This window comes from Cibotium barometz, chromosome 11 (genome assembly GCF_041138505.1).
Source record: "Cibotium barometz isolate CiBa-2024 chromosome 11, ASM4113850v1, whole genome shotgun sequence".
Classification (NCBI taxonomy): domain Eukaryota; kingdom Viridiplantae; phylum Streptophyta; class Polypodiopsida; order Cyatheales; family Cibotiaceae; genus Cibotium; species Cibotium barometz.
The window spans coordinates 28,285,880-28,292,690 of record NC_141056.1 but is presented as its reverse complement, the minus strand read 5'-3'; positions in this window follow the sequence as shown (position 1 = coordinate 28,292,690).

Genomic DNA, 6,811 nt, shown 5'->3' with positions numbered 1-6,811 from the left:
ATGTGTGAACATTGTGGCATTGATCACATGTTCCAAGATTGCCCAAGACAAGTTGCTTCAATGCAACTTGTCTCACAAAATACAACTCTTAACATCTTAAGTGTACAAAATGGGCAATTGGCCATGGTGCCCAAAAGAGAAAACAAAACCTTCTAAACCCAAGAAAAACAAAGGACAACAAACTGTCGAAACCAAGGTCGAAGTAAAAGATAGGGAAAAGGAGTCTATAGAGGACATAAACCCAAAAGGGGACATAAACACAAAAGAGCCAAAAGCTATACAAGATGTAGAAGCATCCACATCAAAGACAACCACACAAACCTCAACACCCATATGTACGACACAGGATACAAAAACCCAAAAGAAAATTAGATCTCGTCGCATGGGTAAACATAATGAAAAACTGACAAACCAAAGAAAGTCAAAGAATGAAACAAGTTCTAGTACATCACTAAGTGAGGATGAAACAAGTTCTTCCTCTTCGCAATGATGGATGTCGCTTCAATGAATCAAATGAGGAACTGAGAATCATCATCTATTGATTTAATTTGCGTTCCTCCGGATCCTTCTCTCTCTTCTCTCCCATTATTAACATCTCTTAGTATCCCCATTAACAAAAATCACATGTAACCTTGCCAATGATTGCCAAAAACAATTTGAGAAAAAAAAAGGCTCACACAAATATAAAAATGCAATCATGCGCAAAAAACCCCCACCTCGTTAGGAATTCCCAATACATAATTAACCTATTCTATTGATTTAATCTGCGTTCCTTCGGATCCTTCTCTCTCTTCTCTCCCATTATTAACATCTCTTAGTATCCCCATTAACAAAATCACATGTTACCTTGCCAATGATTGCCAAAAACCATTTGAGAAAAAAAAAAGCTCACATATAAAAATGCAATCATGCGCAAAAAACCCCCACCCCGTTAGGAATTCCCAATACACAATTAACCTATTCATTCATTAACTAGCCTTTCTTATTCCTTCCGGAGGGAAACAAAGACCGTTGAACGTCATTCAACATCAAAGCCATCGACAAAGCTTGTTCATTCTCCCCACACAAAGGTCTTCAACACGATCACGAGGACGCGATCGTCATCCTCAGGAAGGGGGGAATGTTAATCCAATTCTAGGATTAACAAGAGCTACTGCCATTATCTTATATCAAGGAGTCACGATAGATACACCAAAGGGTCATACATTCATGATATGAAGCAATGGTTTCCAAAGCTACAACTTGGATGGTCGCCCGTAATGGTGTGACGGAGTATTAGCGATATCCGCTTCAAGAGCGTGTGGTAGCAAGTTAGGATGAAGTCATAAGTGATGTACTTCATGGATATATTATGAGAGTAGTCATTGTAATAGCATTAGGCCTCTTATGAGCCTAAAGTGCCCGCCCGGCCATAGTTTGAGTGTGAACACTTATGGCTATGTATATAAGTGAATTTCTCTCATAATACAACAGACTCTCCCATTGTGCAATTGAGTCTTGCTCTTGCTAATCTCTCTCCCTAATGCATGCTAGTGAGTGTGTGTGAGTGAAGTGAGGTGAGAGGTGGGACGAGGAACCGTAGTGCAACGCAGGGGTGTGAGAACGCTCGCGGCGGGAGATGCCGTGGAATTGCTTCTCAAGGAGTTGTAGAGCTTGGAGACCTCAAGGGTTACGAGCTCGATCATTGGAAAGATCCTCACAACAGTTGCGGTTTACTATGTAAGCTCTTTTTGGATGTGTTTCAAGGAGGGTTAGGGTGAGCCATAACACCCCTCTAGTCGACATGCAGTAGGTTTAACAGTTCATCTAAACCTTCCATAGTTTCCTGCATGAACTGTTCATAATTGACATTCTGTAGGAACCATGCCAGTGGTGTAAGTGTGGGGCCTATTCCCCCCCAGGCGGGTCATCAGTGTCCACCGCCTCACTAGATGAGCTCCGATATCTCAACACTCCCCCTCGAGCTCAACTCCATCTCATGTACACCAAGCGAAGCGCTGAATCTACGGAGCTTCTCTGTACCCAATGCTTTGGTGAAGATGTCAGCGACCTGATCCTGTGTGCTGACATAAACAAGGTCAACGTCTCTTGCCAAAACCTTCTCTCTGACAAAATGGTAGTGGACCTCTATATGCTTTGTGTGCGAGCATGAAAAATTGGGTTCTTGGCTAATTGTATACTGCTAATGTTGTCACAAAAAATGACAACTTGTCTATCCACTGATAGATCTAAATTTGCAAGTAGCTTTCTCAACCAAGCTACCTCACATGCTACCGACCGAGTACAGAGGTGCTGCCATAGCAGCACCTCTGTACTCGGCCTCTGTACTGAGATAGAGCAACCGTAGGCTGCTTCTTGCTGCTCCAAGTCACAATAGCACTCCCTAAAGAAAACATGAAGCCACTAGTAGATCTTCTATTTGAGATACTTCCAGCCCAATCAGTATCTGTGTACCCATGTACATATATCTCTGTCCCAGTTTCATAAAATAGTCCACAATGCAAAGTAGACCTCACATACCTCAGTATGCATCTCAATGCATCCAAATGCGGCTTCTGAGGAACCTGCATAAACTGACTCACCAACCCAATAGCATAGCTCAAATCTGGCCTGGTGATCGTCATGTAGATCAAGCTTCCTACTATGTGCCTATACATAGTAGGATCCTCCAAAATCTCTCCTGAATCTGCACTCAACTTGCCATTCTGATCCAATGGCACTGAGATAGGCTTACAGCCTGTCATACCATACTTGGACAACATGTCAAAGCCATACTGTCTCTGCAGTAATCCAATACCATGTGGTGACCTAATCACCTCAATGCCCAAGAAATATCTTAGCTCCCCCAGATCCTTCATCTCAAACTTCTGTCTAAGCAAGATCTTTACATCAAACATCTCTGTATCATGGTCCCCCATAATGATCAGGTCGTCATCTACATAGATGACAACAAGCACAACCCCTCTATCACTGTGTCTCACATACAGCGAGAAATCTGCATTGGCTACATGAAAGCCAATAGTGGACAAGATATTCAGAAATCTTGTCAGACCATGCTCTTGGTGCTTGTTTTAAGCCATACAAGGCTTTCTTCAACCTGCAAACATGCTCGGGATGACACATCCTCATAACCAGGTGGCTGCAACATATACACCTCTTCCTGCAAATCCCCATGCAAGAATGCATTCTTTACATCCATCTGATGTAAAGACCATTGCTTTGATGCAGCCACTGCTATCACAACTCTCACTATTGCCATCTTGGCAACTAGACTGAAAGTTTCCTCATAATCAATGCCATATGTCTGTGCATATCCTTTGGCTACCAATCTAGCCTTGTACCTGCTTATGCTTCCATCAGTGTCCCCACTATCCTTAGGATTCCACCCTTACCATGTACATTGGTGTGAAGTTTATGTACAACACAACTTTGTCCATTTCATAGCATCTCCCATAGCCCCTCCCTTTTTCCTCTACACTAGCCCAAGCATCACCCTACCTCTATCAACTATGCCCAAAATTGCTTACCTCTTTTGATTGTGCCTAGTCTTGGCACTATTTTTTATCTTTAAAATATCTTAGTGAGATCCATCTCAGGTGAGTTTAAAAAGACTATTTTATCAAGTCTATATTTAAAGGTAGTGTGAAAATACCTATAATGTTGTCTTTAACAATGGAAGATGGTATGCATATATATAGATGTTATGGAAAGTCACAACCTCGAAACGCACATGAAAGAGAAGACTAGATTGGGTACCACAAATGCCCCAACTGTGTACAAAAGCATCCCCATGGGTATTTTTATAGATTTATTCCACCAAAAATAGATACAGGGCCAAGTTTGCTCTACAAGAACTCTTTACATGATTAAATAATTTTATATCACAGTCCTCCCATTTGGGAGAGCAACTATCCTAAATTGTGTAGAATAGTAACATTATAATCCTGGAACAAATTTCTTTGTGTCAGCAACCAATTGTGTCACTAGGTGCCACAGTTGGTTTAACGAATTTTCTAACGGGGTCAAGAGACTAAACTATCCTTCACATGATTAAACCAGATAGAAGGAAAACTATCACCGACTTAATTTGAAGAAATCAACGCTTTTTTCCTAACCAAAATCAGGCGCACAGCCATTGATCTAATCATTTGAGAAAATCAACGCCTTTTTCCTAACCGAAGTCAGACGACACAGCCATTGGTATAAGAGCCCTTATTAAAGGTGCAATGTCGATGTGATGCTGGCTTCATCAAGAGAGAAGAGCATTCCTATCCCGACTCTCGAATAAATTGAATACCGATGGTGCATCATGAAATACCAGGGTGCTTGGGGATCCATGTAGAAGAGTTGATATCTCTCTCTCATCTCTGGTGATATCTCTCTCTATCTCTGGTGCAAGGATATGGGACTACATCGATTATGGCACAAGAGGGGTGGTCCCGGCAGCTCGGACAGCTCACAGAAGAGGGTCTGAGGACATGATGCTTGACTTGGCAAACCAGCACAGGAGGGCTTTGTTGCTTTAACGCTGGGGAAGGCGTACTTCGTTGTGCTGCTACCATTTTTGTGTAACAGAATGGAGAATTAGGGAAAGGGCCTCAGGAACCCTTTCCCAGGAGGAAAACAGGGCGACCGGTAGAGGTCTGAATATTAAACTGAAAATGACGTGAAGAGGTCTGTCCAGCTGACAGATCATTAGTCATCAGAATATTAAACAAAAAATGATGTACAGAGAGGTCTGACTAGCTGACAGATCAGTGTTGTGTGACAACATGAGTAGCATACTAACCCGGTTTATCATGCTAAGAAAAAGCATATTGAGGTGCATTATCATTTTCTAAGGGAGGATTGGGTGGCATTAGGTAACATAGAAGATCCGTAAGTTTAGGAGCTTACTTAGAGTGTAATGTGTATAGATGAGCTCGAGGGAGAATTTTGAGATATCGAGCTCCACTAGCTCCATTCTTATAGAACTCTTTAATAGATCAACCCTCCCTCCTAGATAAAAAATGCTATTGTTCCCATCCATAAGTAAGAGATCGACCCAAATAATAACATGACTATCATGATTGGCCACATAAATTAAGACCCCATGACTATTATGATTGGCCATAAAGCAAGAGACCCCATGGTTATAGGGCTATCATGATTGGCCATATGATGGAGTAGTACTAGGTGAGAAAATAGCTCTATGGGGCGGAGAGGTTGGGACGCATAGCATTAGGACAAGCAGGATTTAGACAAAACTACTCCACTCTAGATCATATTTTCACCCTACGGGCTATCATAGAGGAGGCGAGGTAGTATTGCTTTGTGGATTTCCATGAAACATTCAACTCCTCCCTCAATCTGTTTACTAGGATGCATGCAAGAGCTAATTCCCACATGACATGATATGGGGGGTGATGGCCCTTTATAAGGTGGTGGTGGCTAGTAGGGTTCTGGTAGCACGAGGAGGGCTCTCTGAGGATATTGTTGCTATATTTGATTGTGATATGTGTGAACACACTAGGACTAACCGGGGGACTTTTTCCCTCTTTAGGAGTTCCCTCCCTCCCTCCCTCCCCCCCCCCCCCCCCCCCTTGGTGCTAGTATACACCCATCTTGGGATATACTTATCATCTTTGTACATCACACATTCATTATCTATCCAACATCTCATTGTGTGCTCCCTTGAGCTTCTCAACTATGTGTGCGCGCGTGCACTTTTGCAACCCTATTTTTAATTGGGGTATACTTATCATCTTTGTACATTACATATTCATTATCTATCTATCATCTCATTGTGTGATCCCTTGAGCTTCTCCACTCCTATGTGTGTGTGCGCGCACATTTCTACAAGCCTATTTCCAATTGGGGTATACTTATCATCTTTATACATCACACATTCATTATCTATCTATCACCTCATTGTGTGCTCCCTTGAGCTTCTCCATTGTGTGTGTGTGTGTGTGTGTATGTGTGTGTGTGTGTGTGAGTGCGCATTCTTGCAACCCTGTTTCCAACATTTGGTATCAGAGCATATGCTTCTCCCCTTGTTGCGCTACTACTTACCCTTCACCCTTAGTCGCCAATCATCTTGAATCAAATCAAGGAGCCCTTCACGGAGAAGAAAGAGGATCAAGAAGTTTGCATTACTTTATACTATAATTTTGCAGTTAGATTAAAATTTTAGGGACATTTTGGGGGCCATTCGCATAGTTTTCAGCTTTTTGCAAACATCTTCGGGGACCAAATTTGCATTGTTCTTTATCATATTATTGTTAGATATACTACAAATGGGTGTGCAGATACATGTGAAAGCATCACCACACTGGATCTTGTCCATCAAAGGATCACTTAGCACTTGTGCAGGTTGCATGATTACTTGCTTGAATATTATCAGAAATGACAGACATTGATGTATTTTGGATGATATCCACCCATTGAGGCTAAGCTTAACGGGACCAACTACCCGTTATAGTTCTATATGATGTAGCATGTATTAGTAGCCAAAGGGAAATGGAATCTTATGGTTGGTACCGAGAAACATCTTGGTTCCTCTGATGAACATGATGCAGAAGGCACATCTGCAGACAGTGACTTAGTAAATGCAACTATTATCGAAAGCTAGGTCATTATATTAATGAATGTAGAAAAAAGCCGTAGTAGGAGAAGAAGAAAGAGTCAGGCATCAGCACTGAGTACTAAAAAGAGGAGTCAATGAACTATGCACATGATGATTAGGATCCATTATGCACTTCACTTTAGTTATGGCCCTTTTGTTCATAATTTATGCATGTTAATAATAAATCATCATATCTGGTATTTT